Here is a 14,211-nt window from a genome sequence, read left to right as displayed (position 1 = left end):
TTGTTTGGGTGTAGGGCCTGATCAGAGCCTTACTGCGGTGCCGTTCCCCTCACAGCTCCGTAGGCAAGCACCATGGTCTTGTAGCGGATGCGAGCTTCAACTGGAAGCCAGTGGAGAGAGCGGAGGAGCGGGGTGACGTGAGAGAACTTGGGAAGGTTGAACACCAGACGGGCTGCGGCGTTCTGGATGAGTTGTAGGGGTTTAATGGCACAGGCAGGGAGCCCAGCCAACAGCGAGTTGCAGTAATCCAGACGGGAGATGACAAGTGCCTGGATTAGGACCTGCGCCGCTTCCTGTGGGCCACTTCTGCAAAGCAGAAGTGGCCCACGCACAGCACCAGGTGCTTAGTGACTCTGGTATGGTAAACCTCTTCTCCACCTAGGGTGTTTAACTATACGGGGGTAATAGGGGATCACAAGAACAGATTAGAGCATTGGGACTTGTGTAAGGCATCCATATTAGGAAGTCCCTCAATTGTAATGGTGGCCATTTTTGTGGATGAGTCCTTTATTAAAGTAATGTGAGGGAGAAGTGAGGCTGACCTTATCGACCAGAGGGGTCATCAGGGCATTGGCTCTCTCCGAGCTGACGAAGCGCTTTGTGTCGTACAGGCAGATCTTATGGAGGCAGTCCAGTATGTACTCCAGCAGCGGGCAGCTCTTCTCAATGTTGTCCTCTGTGTCAAAGAAGGCTTCGTCTGAACAAGGGAAGGAATGCATGATGAAGGTAAACTCAGGCCCAGCGTGTCCCCAGGCACCCTCATTTGTTGACTTCTGTGATCGAAAAAGCCTTGGTTTCATGCATGTTAACATCAGAAGCCTTCTCCCTAAGTTTGTTTTACTCACTGCTTTAGCACACTCCGCCAACCCTGATGTCCTTGCCGTGTCTGAATCCCGGCTTAGGAAGGCCAGCAAAAATTCAGAGATTTCCATACCCAACTACAACATTTTCTGTCACGGTAGAACTGCCAAAGGGGGAGGAGTTCAAATCTACTGCAGAGATTACCTGCAAAGTTCTGTCATACTTTCCAGGTCTATACCCAAACAGTTCGAATTTCTCATTTGAAAAATGAATCTCTCCAGAAATAAGTCTCTCACTGTTGCAGCCTGCTACCGACGCCCCTCAGCTCCCAGCTGTGCCCTGGACACCATATGTGAATTGATTGCCCCCCATCTAGCTTCAGAGTTCATTCTGTTAGGTGACCTAAACTGGGATATGCTTAACACCCCGACAGTCCTACAATCTAAGCTAGATGCCCTCAATCTCACACAAATCATCAAGGAACCCACCAGGTACAACCCTAAATATGGGCACCCTCATTGATATTATCCTGACCAACTTGCCCTCCAAATACACCTCTGCTGTTTTCAATCAGGATCTCAGTGATCACTGCCTCATTGCCTGTATCCACGGTCAAACGACCACCCATCATCACTGTCAAACGCACCCTAAAACACTTCTGCGCGCAGGCCTTTCTAATTGACATGGCCCGGGTATCCTGGAAGGATATTGACCTCATCCTGTCAGTAGAGGATGCTTGGTCGTTCTTTAAAAGTAATTTCCTCACCATCTTCAAAAAATACAGAACTAAGAACAAATATAGCCCTTGGTTCACTCCAGACCTGACTGCCCATGACCAGCACAAAAACATCCTGTGGCGGACTGCAATAGCATCGAATAGTCTCCATGATATGCAACTGTTCAGGGAAGTCAGGAACCAATACACACAAAGGCTAGCTTTTTCAAGCAGAAATTTGCATCCTGTAGCTCTAACTCCAAAACTTATTGGGACGCTAAAGTCCATGGAGAAGAAGAGCACCTCCTCCCAGCTGCCCACTGCACTGAGGCTAGGTAACACGGTCACCACCGATAAATCCATGATAATCAAACATTTCAATAAGCATTTCTCTACGGCTGGCCATGCTTTTCTCCTGGCTACTCAAACCCCGGCCAACAGCTCCGCTCCGCCCCCCCCCCGCAGCTACTCGCCCGAGCCGCACCAGCTTCTCCTTCACCCAAATCCAGATAGCAGATGTTCTGAAAGAGCTGCAAAACCTGGACCCGTACAAATCAGACAATCTGGACCCTCTCTTTCTAAAACTATCCACCGCCATTGTTGCAACCCTATTACCAGCCTGTTCAACCTCTTTCGAATTGTCCAAGATCCCTAAAGATTGGAAAGCTTCCACGGTCATCCCCCTCTTCAAAGGGGGTGACACTAGACCCAAACTGCTATAGACCTATATCTATCCTGCCCTGCCTCTCTAAAGTCTTCAAAAGCCAAGTTAATATACAGATCACTGACCATTTCGAATCCCACCGTACCATCTCCGCTGTGCAATCCGGTTTCCGAGCCGGTCACGGGTGCACCTCAGCCACGCTCAAGGTACTGAACGATATCATAACCGCCATCGATAAAAGACAGTACTGTGCAGCCGTCTTCATCGACCTGGCCAAGGCTTTCGACTCTGTCAATCACTGTATTCTTATCGGCAGACTCAATAGCCTTGGTTTCTCTAATGACTGCTTCGCCTGGTTTCACCAACTACTTTGCAGACAGAGTTCAGTGTGTCAAATCGGAGGGCCTGTTGTCCGGACCTCTGGCAGTCTATGGGGGTACCACAGGGTTCAATTCTCGGGCCGACTCTTTTCTCTGTATATGTCAATGATGTTGTGCTTGCTGCGGGTGATTCCCCGATCCCCCTCTACGCAGACGACACCATTCTGTATACTTCTGGTCCTTCCTTGGACACTGTGCTATCTAACCTCCAAACGAGCTTCAATGCCATACAACACTCCTTCCGTGGCCTCCAACTGCTCTTAAGCGCTAGTAAAACCAAATGCATGCTTTTCAACCGTTCGCTTCCCGCACCTGCCCGCCCAACTAGCATCACCACCCTGGACGGTTCTGACCTAGAATATGTGGACATCTATAAATACCGAGGTGTCTGGCTTGACTGTAAACTCTCCTTCCAGACTCATATTAAACATCTCCAATCCAAAATCAAATCTAGAATCGGCTTTCTATTTCACAACAAAACCTACTTCACTCACGCTGCCAAACTTCCCCTAGTAAAACTGACTATCCTACCAATCCTCAACTTCTGCGATGTCATCTACAAAATAGCTTCCAATACTCTGCTCAGCAAACTGGATACAGTCTATCACAGTGCCATCCGTTTTGTTACCAAATCACCTTATACCACCCACCACTACAACCTGTATGCACCAGTCGGCTGGCCCTCGCTACATATTCGTCTCCAGACCCACTGGCTCTAGGTCATCTATAAGTCTATGCTAGGTAAAGCTCCGCCTTATCTCAGTTCACTGGTCACGATAACCACACCCACCCGTAGCACACAGGTATATCTCACTGATCATCCCCAAAACCAACACCTCATTTGGCCCCTTTCCTTCCAGTTCTCTGCTGCCAGTGACTGGAACGAATTGCAAAAATCGCTGAAGTTGGAGACTTATATTTCCCTCACCAACTTTAAACATCAGCTAACCGATCGCTGCAGCTGTACATAGTCCATCTGTCAATAGCCCACCCAATCTACCTACCTCATCCCCATACTGTTTTTATTTACTTTTCTGCTCTTTGGCACACCGGTATCTCAACTTGCACATCATCATCTGCTCATTTATCACTCCAGTGTTATTCTTCTAAATTGTAATTCTTCACTCCTATGGCCTATTTATTGCCTAACTTCTCATGCCTTTTGCACACACTGTATATAGACTTTATTTTTTTCTACTGTGTCATTGACCCGTTTATTGTGTTATTGGCTTGTTTATTGTTTATTCCATGTGTAACTGTGTTGTTGTCTGTGTCACACTGCTTTGCTTTATCTTGGCCAGGTCGCAGTTGTAAATGAGAACTTGTTCAACTAGCCTACCTGGTTAAATAAAGGTGAAATAATTAAAAAAAGAAAATGATAAGACAAAATGAGCAAAAAAACATTGCCTTGCGTTTATCCTTCACATTTGTTATTAAGAACCAGCAGTGAACCTGGAAAATCCCCATCAAGCATGTCTTGTTTTACAGCAAAGCCAAACTAATCCAGACCCTTTTTAGAGCTCTTAGATTAACAGAGTGTGTAACCACACAGGAGAGAGAGCAGAGACCCACCTGTCTTAGTGATGTTGGTCTGGCGGAGCAAGTCAGAGAAGGGCTTGACCAGGTGACCAGCGAACAGGATGGAGAGCCCCTAGGGACTAGAGCCAGTCTGCGATGCTGTCCGACAGGCGGTAGAGGGTCAGCAGGTGGTCCTTGGCTGCGTTCTCAGTCATGCCCCAATCAAAGACCTGCATTGGAAGTTTAAAAAAAAATGTCTCTAGCAGATGAAAGTTGCAGTTACACTGTGAGCTACGGCTGTTGGGAATCAGCTTACAGTCAAAGAAAAAAAAAACAGCATACATAACATCTAAGATAGTTGGGATCATAAGGACTCTTACTTTGAAGAACAGTGGCCTGAAGGAGACCTCAGACAGCTTCATGACAAAGGCCAGGAGACAGTCAATCAGATCGCGCTCCATCTCCTTAGTCTTCTCCAGATCACCCTGCAAAACAAACAGTAGTCAAAACAAAGCGATGTCTTTCGTACAAACGGTCATCAATTCATGGGACAGAACCAGACCTGGCAGTGTTGGGCCCGGAAGTCCAAAGAAATCAGGAAGTACGTGAGCTCTGATTGGTGGGAGGTCAGCTGATCCTTCCCCATGTGACCAATGTGCTCTTTCAAGATGCCCATCAGGGGATCAAGCTGGCTGTGTGAAAATGAAACACTCATAATTGTACCAAATCAATACCGTACATGACCACACAGTGTGAACATGTAAGGATGGAGTAAATACATAATGGATAACATATCACACAGGCTACTGTAGGTTAGGCACCACATACCTGTTTGGAGTCCATCTTATTCTAGTACTTTTTCGAGGGTTGACAGCAGGATCCTGGGAGGGAACCTTGGTGGCCACGGTGGTCCTGAGGGAGGCCAGTCACACGGCCAGCTGTGGGGTGGTGGTGGCGGCCTTCTCTGCCAGCCGCCTCAGTCAAGTCACATTACGCTGTTACACCGGCACATAATTTCAGTATAACACGTTCCATTAGATGTATTATGTAAAAAAACAAAAACAGAAGGATGTTTGTGTTCTGGGATAGTAGACGTTACCTGTAGCGGTGTCCTATTGTCCCGGGTGATGAAGTGAGGCAGGGTCTCAGTGACGTGTTGCAGGGCTGTGACGGCACTCAGCATGTAGATCTCATTAGCAGAGAGGAAAGAGGTGATGTCTAGAGTCTGCAGCACTGCCGGCATCAGCCTGACAAAACAGGAGGAGGGGAAAGAGACTACGGTCATCAACAGTGACCAGTATACCTACGGTGTATTGTGTGTCAATACAAGTGTTTGTAGGAAAATAGGAAATATGAGTAATTGAACTGCCAAATGCACTGGTCTGAACTGTGCTGCCTGTATCTACTGTAAACACAGAAATGTAGTCTGTGTACCTGGGTAGTTGTGGGATAGCGAGGGCCTTCAGAGTGCTGACCACCGCCTTCATATATACACACATACACGTTCAAATGTTTGGGGTCACTTAGAAATGTCCTTGTTTTTTTTTTAAAGCAATTTTTTTGTCCATTAAAATAACATCAGAAATACAGTGTAGACATTGTTAATGTTGTAAATGACTATTGGAGCTGGAAAAGGCTGATTTTTAATTGAATATCTACATAGGTGTACAGAGGCCCATTATCAGCAACCATCACACCTGTGTTCCAATGACACGTTGTGTTAGCTAATACAAGTTCATCATTTTAAAAAGGGTAATTGATCATTAAAAAAATCCTTTTGCAATTATGTTAGCACAGCTGAAAACTTTAAAGAAGCAATAAAACTGGCCTTCTTTAGATGAGTTGAGTATCTGGAGCATCCACGTTTGTGGGTTCGATTACAGGCTCAAAATGGCCAGAAACAAAGAACTTTCTTCTGAAACTCGTCAGTCTATTCTTATTCTGAGAAATGAAGGCTATTCCATGCGAGAAATTGCCAAGAAACTGAAGATCTCGTACAACGCGGTGTACTTCTCCCTTCACAGAACAGCGCAAACTGGCTCAAACCAGAATAGAAAGAGGATTGGGAGGCACCAGTGCACAACTGAGCAAGAGGACAAGTACACTAGAGTGTCTAGTTTGAGAAACAGACACCTCACAAGTCCTCAACTGGCAGCGTCATTAAAGTAGTACCCGCAAAACACCAGTCTCAACGTCAACAGTGAAGAGGAGACTCCGGGATGCTGGCTTTCTAGGCAGAGTACCTCTGTCCAGTGTCTGTTCTTTTGCCCATCTTAATCTTTTATTTTTATTGGCCAGTCTGAGATATATGATCTACGGACAATTCCTTCGACCTCATGTCTTGGTTTTTGCTCTGACATGCACTGTCAACTGTGGGACCTTATATAGACAGGTGCGTGCCTTTCCAAATCAGGAGGACTCCAATCAAGTTGTAGAAACATTTTAAGGATGACCAATGGAAACAGGATGTACCTGAGCTCAAGTCTCATAGCAAAAGGGTCTGAATACTAAGGTAAATAAGGTTTTATTTTTTATAAATTAGAAAAAAAATGTCTAAAAACCTGTTTCGCTTTGTCATTATGGGGTATTGTGTGTCGATTGATGAGAACATTTTATTAAAATACATTTTAGAATAAGGCTGTAACGTTAAAAAAATGCCGGAAAAAGTCAAGGGGTCTGAATATTTTCCGAATGCACTGTATCATGCTAACCAAACCTCCATATAATTAACATCCATAGCTTATTAGATGATGAGTGGAAGTGAGACAATGGGACAGGTCGTAGCTATCCAACGTCACCAACCGCTAGTTGGTTGACCTAGTGGTGTTGTTGATGACCTGAAAGCTTTAGGCGTCGTCCAGACACGTGATGTTGGTGCCCATGAACGTGATTGCCTTAAGTGCAGGACTTTCTCCTGGAAAAGGATGGGGCGGAGTCAAGAGGTCATTGGGAGCACACTTTCGACTGAAAAAAGCTATCTAATAGCTGAGAAATGGTTCCGTGATGGCTGAGAAATGCTCCACGTTGAACTCATCCAGCACATCTGTGTGTGGAGGACAAACATAGTCACATACACACCCCCCCTAAAAGCCTCGGGGGTGCACCTGGGCTAAAGCAGGGTCTCTCCGTCTCCTCACCTTTGCTGATGGGTCCTCCGTCGGGGGAGAACTTCTGGTAGACGTTGAACAGACATGGCCTACATGCTTGGCGTACTCTAGGTTGTCTTGCTCCACGGTTGACGTCTCCAGGCACCTGAGTGGCCAGAGAGGAGCATCACTTGGTCTATGTCCCAACATCCATTGTAGTATTCTAAATAGTATGCCAGTGTAGGTAACTGGACACATGGCTGGCCTAGCTAAGGCCAAGGCACTGAGAGACAGCGTTGCTGGTTGTACCTACGAGAGGAGGCTGAAGAGAGCGGGAACTAGCATCTGAGGCCTCTGCAACTTCTTCTTGTGCTGCAGCAGCTCTAGGATGAGTCACCCTCTCCCAGGACACAGCGCCCTCTTCTGGCACTGCCTGAGAAGTGTCCTGGCCTTCCTAAGTAAAAAGGCATAGAAACACAGTGACTCAAGTCAAATTGCATTGCAACCATTGAGGTGATTGCATCTAGCTAAGTCTTATTGTAGGCTCAGTTAGAGTAGATGTTCCTCCCCTCTGCAGCATCTTGCGCCTGCGGTTCTAGCTCGTTAGCCACTAGCATGCCGTCCACAGCACTCTACAGTGAGAGGATAGCATTAGCATCTAGTGTGGTGCGAGTAGATGCATTATGCAAAGGTTCCTCCTCACCCGTTTGAAGACACGGACAACGGTCTGGGCACAGACAGCACTCCTGCTGGGTCAAACCCCCAGGAGTCTCTGCTGGACCTTCTCATCTCACAGGGCTGAGTAGAATGCCTTGGTGATGTGACAACAACAGGGTCATGTTCAGTATGAGCAAATGGGAGAAAACATTTTGAAATAGATTATTATTATTTATTTTTTTAAAGAGGGTTGTCATTGGAGAATTTTCTGAACGTTTTATTATTTTTATTTTTTTGTGCCTACAATATTGGAAATAAGTAGCATACAGCCATTGCATCACAGAGTATGCTGCTACAGTAGCGTACCTGTAATAGGGCGATGATCTGGAAGCAGGGGATATCAGGGTAGGGTTTAGACACCGTGCCCAGGGCCTCAATGAAGAGCTCCATGCAGGCCTGGTCCTTAATCAGGTGGGGGGCTGCCTGTTCATTGTACTTCCCCAGGACCAGCTGCATGAGCAGGGCCTTTGTCCTTTAGAATGGTGGGTTTCCCCCAGCCCGCCTGCTCCAGCAGGCTCCGGCTGCGGCACAGAATGAGGAGAAAAGGAGACAGGAATATAAAATATATGGCTTTACAAAAACCTCCAACACCCAGATGAGAGCTCCCATATAAAGAGCCCTCCGAGTTATTTCAATCTTTCACATTCCAGCAAGGACTTCTTAAATGTCTGTTGTCACTCCCTGTCCACTCACCTCTCGCAGAGCCCTCGGTATGGTTTTGGAGGTGTAGGCAGGGCAGCTGGCCACCTGACCACTGAGCAGCAGCTCCTCCAACCCCACTAGCAGATCTTGTCCTGGGCCTTGCCTGTCCCTGTTACAGCCTCCTCACAGAACTTCCTCATGGCCTACAGAAACACATCGATTTGGAAAGAGTGTTTATAATAACATTTAATGTGAATAGAAGACGAAATAGGTGTGTGTTTAGGATTTATTTTGATACTTTGTACTAACAATGCTTAATTGAGAATACAAATTAAGTATTCACGTGTGTGTCTCACCCTCACCCGCCTGTCGATGGTGGGGTGAAGGGAGAGCTGTCCACCTGGGCCAGGGTCTGTAGAGTGGCTGTGCCTGCCCTCCTCACCTCACAGACAGAGGAGCTCAGACAGGCCAGCAGGGAGAGCACCACTATGGAGGGAAGAAACATTTACAACGTTGTTACTGATACACCAGTAATACTTCAACCACTTGTTGACATGTCTTCTACTGCAGTGATTGTTTTATTACACCGTCACAAACAGAGCAGGCAATAAGCTTAACGTACCACAATACTGTAGACAGTTCTCTCACCCCAGACCACTGATAAACACCAGGACATTTTCAGACTGTGCCAAACTCTATACAGGGAATACAATAAAACGATCCATGTCTGGTTAAAATATAGATTACACCAATAAGGCTACCTGGTGATGAGCCCAATGCCAGCAGTGGGAGGGTCTTCCCTTGCTGGGCGCTGAGGAGGGCGCTGCCCACAGAGGGCCTGGGTCTGCAGGATGGCATTGATCTTACTGCTCTCCACCAGCAGGTCAAACCCCCAGGACGATGATATCAAACACACGACACAGCAGTCGGCGGTAGCAGCACGTGTTGGTGTCCAGGTTCTCTGGGTTCCACCATGTCTCACTTGACAGGAAATCCAGACAGGAAGCAAGCCGTCTGTCAGCCTCCTTCCTTCTTACTCAGTGTGTGACCAAGTGGCTAAAGTAACTGGTGATATCTAGGCCTATACTTGAACATGATGAAAAACAATATGCAAGCAATTGCTTTCGAAAAAGGAACATTTTTGAAGGAAGCGTCGTGGCAATTGAGACTGGATAAGAGTCCTCTAAGCAGTGACACCAGCAGCACCCCATACGCTGTCTCTCTGCCCTGCCCTCTACAGGTACTCTTCCATGAATATCCTCCTGCTGCAGGCAACACAAGAGGAAAAGATGGTAAACCATTTCAGACCAATTTCAACAGTACAGAAAAGCATAGAATGGGTTAAGGAATTGGAGGATGAAAATCGTAGAAAGATGTAACGTAAATATCCCAAAAGGAAACCTCTGATTTATGTAGTTGTACAAACTGCCACCCCCACTCACCTGAGGCATGTCTTTCTGGGTAAGTTCCAGCATTGAAGGCTCCAGCAGGGAGTAGACACACCGGGCGGTGTGGAGGTGCTGGGTCTCACTCACGTCCCCCAGGCCCTGCAGTAAGGTCTGGCTCGGCACCATGAATACCTGCCCTCTCCCACAGGCTGCCCCGCTGGGCCACTACCACACCAGCCAGCTTCAACCAGCTAGAAGACATGCAAATGAGGTCACGGGTGAGTTGTGTTACTTATGACAATTTCCTCTTGAAACCAGCATGTTAATCCAAATTTCGAGCTGCAAAAAGGGATATTACCTGAGCTAGGTCACGGAGAGATCCAAAAATCATCATATTAGTTTCAAGAAAGCAAGGCAGGTTTGTTTCAAATGGTACTTTGGATACGCCAACAATGTTTACTAATCACTCATAGCATTGCGTTTGGAGAAGGGGTCCATGTTAGACATGTTCTTGGTCAGTGTTGAGATGCTGGTTGGCTGAGAAATCCTCTCCATCACGTCCTTGAGTGCTGAGAGCAGATATAGGATGTAGTTAGTACACAGACAACCTTAATGTCTGGAAGTCAATAATCCTAACAAGCAGAACTTTATATTAGTGGCAGCGAGTTTCGAGTATACCTGATCCCTCTGTTTACAAAAGTATCCTCCATAGCATTCTCAGTAAGCCATTTCCAAGTGTTATCAAAGACAAAACAAATTACCTTTATTGTAAAACTCCATGGTCTTATGTGTTTACCATGGGCCCAGCCCTGAGTGCGGTGGTGCTGGTATAAGAGGGTGGAGACTGGGCCACACAAGTGGCCATCTGGAGGTCTGGGGAGTCCAGCAGGGCCGAGATCACCACAAGGAAGGGCAATAGATCCTGATGACACGGGCCCTCAGGTCAGAGATCCCCTCAACCAGTCTGGGTTCCTCCAGAACCCTCACTGCCTCCGACTGTGGACACCTATGAGGAAACACATGGAACCCATTCACTATCATACTATGGATACGGAGATACCTGGGGATTGATGTACATTTTAAAAGGTGAGAACAGTACTAACCAGTTCCCAGCCTTTGAGAGGTCTACGCATGGCAGCAGTGGGTAGACATAAAACCTCTGGATCAAGAAAGAGCTGAGGAGGATATATAGGATGAGTTAGGTTTAATCCTAGTAGATTCCAATATGAACGTACCTGAAAATCTAATGTTCCAGCCACTCACCTCCAGAGCCTTCAAAGTTGCAGCCACCACCTCGGGGCCGTCCTCTTTCATGCGCTCCAACAGAGCCTCCTATAGGAAGGCCCGGTCAAAGCCCTCCTGTCCCGAGGTGACAATTCCCAATAGCTGTTTCACAACCGTGTGCCTCAGGGAGGGGAGCGGGTGCTTCAGGCTCAGCAGGAAGGAGTTGTCTCGAGTCCCTGAGGATCTGCAGCCAAAAGACAGCAGAGGGTAAGAAAAAGTAAGAAACACATAATGGCTTTGAGGAGGGTGAACTGATCCTATAGTTAGTCAGATGCAGGTATAGCACTGATATTCACTAGGCTTAGGCAATATAGAGTTTATACCGGGGTATTTAGAAATACCAATGGAATTATTTTTTAATACTGTAAAAATAATTAAGTATTTTAAATGTTTTTGGTTGGGGGCACCTCCGCCTAGCGAGGGCTACATGCTACGCCCCTGTTTATAACTATAAGTTAAGTATAACTATAAGAAATCTAAAATGTGTCAAATAAATGATATCCAGTGCAGGCTTCGGTTATGCATTTGGTTTGCTAACTTGCTAGCTAAGTGGCTAGATTAAGATCAATCTTCTTGGTTAGAGCAGAGACTTTCAATCCCCTCTTGGATCAAGATCCCTGTTGCCTCAGTTTTTTTATAGCTCCCCTTGTGTGCACATTTGGTAATACTGTATACCCCGGTATGGTACAAAAAACAGTATGAAGGAATGAACATCTGGATACCGTACAACCGTCTACTCACCAGTGCTGGAGGAGACAACGGCGTGAACCAGGCAGCAGGTAGCAGAGTAAGGGCCTGATGCCGTGGCCTGGAGTGTGGGGACCAAAGAAGTCACAGCACACATCTGGCCAGAGGTTCTAAAGAGCACAAAGACAACAAAGAACGCCAATGAAGCAACACAACATTTTTGACAATATAGGGCCGGAGATGACAAAGTGATGAAATTCTTTGGGCCAACAGTGCCCTGATTTTGGTTCTGCAGGAGGACGATGAGGCAGCCCAGGCCCACTTTGGGCAGCAGGGCCTCCTTGCCGTGACTTGCTGATCTGCAGGGCCAGGGTGTCCACCAGCTGGGACTTCATTGACCACCTTCACAACCAGCTGGCACACTTTCATGTAGGTGGAAGCCTTGTAGTCTGTCAAGGACACAAAGGAAAGGGTCAGTACGAGCTGAACAGTTTTAACCTGTTAACAACCTCTTATGGTTACATTTTTTAACTTCAATAAGAAGTGTTAACGTTTCAAAACAGAATGGCTTCTTATGAGGCTAAAAGTCTGCATCTAACTTTCTGAACATAAGGCAGTAGCTTGGATATGATTGTCAGACTTTCTCCACAGCATCCAAAACTGGTACAAATGGTGGACGCATGGAAAGAGAAAATCACTCGAAGTTGGGCAGTTTCCAGAATTTTCTGAAGATGCCTGCAGAAATGACTAACAGGTCAAGATGAGGCTCTGTGCTTGATACTTGAGGAAACATGGAGACGTAAAAGCAGTGTATTGGGTTTACCTTGATTGACTTAGTGACCAGGGTGTAGACGAAACCCATGAAGCCCAAGTCTTTGTAACAGTCAGTGATTAGGGTTCCTCTGGCCAAAGGGAACTCCTGGTTTCTGTCAGGAAATCAAAACACATTGATCATTGATAATATATTATATGCCATTTAGCAGACTCCTTTATCCACAGGGACATAGTCATAAGTGCATACATTTTACGTTTGGGTGGTCCCGGGTATCGAGCCCATAATCCTGACGTTGCAAGCGTCATGCTCTATCAACGGAGTTATACAGGACCATTGATGACATGCTGATCATGTAATGAAAAATAATAAAATCTGTCAACTTCCAATAGTTATTTTCATAAATCATATAACAATTACCTGAAGCCCCTCCAGCCAATTCCATAGGTTAGTGGGGTCCTTTAACTGAATGACTTACATACACCTTAGTCTCGTAATAAGGGCAAAACACAGGAAAGCAGGCTCTCCCCATTATACAGGTGGATGTGGAATCTGTGAGGGCTACAGGAAAGAAATACCAGTAGACAAAATGTCAAGCTATTTTCAGTTTACATTAAGCTTTCATAGCAGTGAGACAACTTCAGTTCTCGGGAAGTACTAAAAACAACCCCTCTGACAAGTTATCCATGGGGGGCTGTGTATAAGCCAAGTATATGCACTTCTGTGCAGGCTTGAGCAGGAAGTGTGGAGACAGCCTTGGGAGAAACAGTAAGATGCCTGTGTCCGGTTTCTCGTTGACCTCCTTGGACTGGACACCGCGCTCCAGGCCCACCGAGGCTTGGCTGAAGAGGGTCTCCTGGAACTCACTGAATGCAGGCTCGATTCTCAGGAGATCCTCAAGCCCACTCAAACTCTCAACCCTTATAACAGCTGCTGCAAATGAAAACTCTGGACAGCCCTGACTTTGGCCACCTCATTCTTTCACCCTTGTGGGGAATTCCAAAGACGTGGCTTCATGGTTCCCACCGCAATTACAACATGTCACATTTTCAAAACACATGATGTTATCTTTTCCACAACTTGGACATCTCGGCTTCTCCCTTCTGCAAACTCTTGAAACATGTCCAAAAGTTTTACAGTGGTCACACTGCATTAGTCTTGGAACCAATGCTCTGATTTTGTAGTTTATATATCCCAACTGCACTGGAGTAAGGAGAGACCATATCAAAAAACAAAAGAACATAACTTTTTCTTCTTTCACCCCACGATTCATCCGACAAGCATCAATCACTCCAGGAATATTTTAAATCTCTGCAGCATCGACTTCCCACGAAACGCCAGAAATTACCACCTTGAGATCCTTCTGATCCAAAAGAATGAAATGTCAAAGCAAGCCCGCCTCTCGTAAAACTCCTACAAGATAAGAAGGGGCATTTCCATCACTGTATGCTACTTTTCTACGTTTCCTATATTCAAATTCTCTTTGATTCCCCGACATTATATTTACGCACCACATCAACTTCCAATTCCGCCATCTTTTCAGCCTGTGCTAGCTAA

At 46.3% G+C, this 14,211-nt stretch overlaps 1 pseudogene; it reads right to left on the bottom strand.

Moving 5' to 3' along the window:
- Positions 1-132: 132 nt before the first annotated feature.
- LOC135559406 (HEAT repeat-containing protein 1-like) lies at positions 133-11,185 on the bottom strand (annotated as a pseudogene).
- Positions 11,186-14,211: the final 3,026 nt, after the last annotated feature.

Source organism: Oncorhynchus masou, chromosome 18, assembly GCF_036934945.1.
Source record: "Oncorhynchus masou masou isolate Uvic2021 chromosome 18, UVic_Omas_1.1, whole genome shotgun sequence".
Taxonomy (NCBI): Eukaryota; Metazoa; Chordata; class Actinopteri; order Salmoniformes; family Salmonidae; genus Oncorhynchus; species Oncorhynchus masou.
Note: the sequence above shows the minus strand (reverse complement) of the source record. Positions and strands in the feature narration are given on the sequence as shown.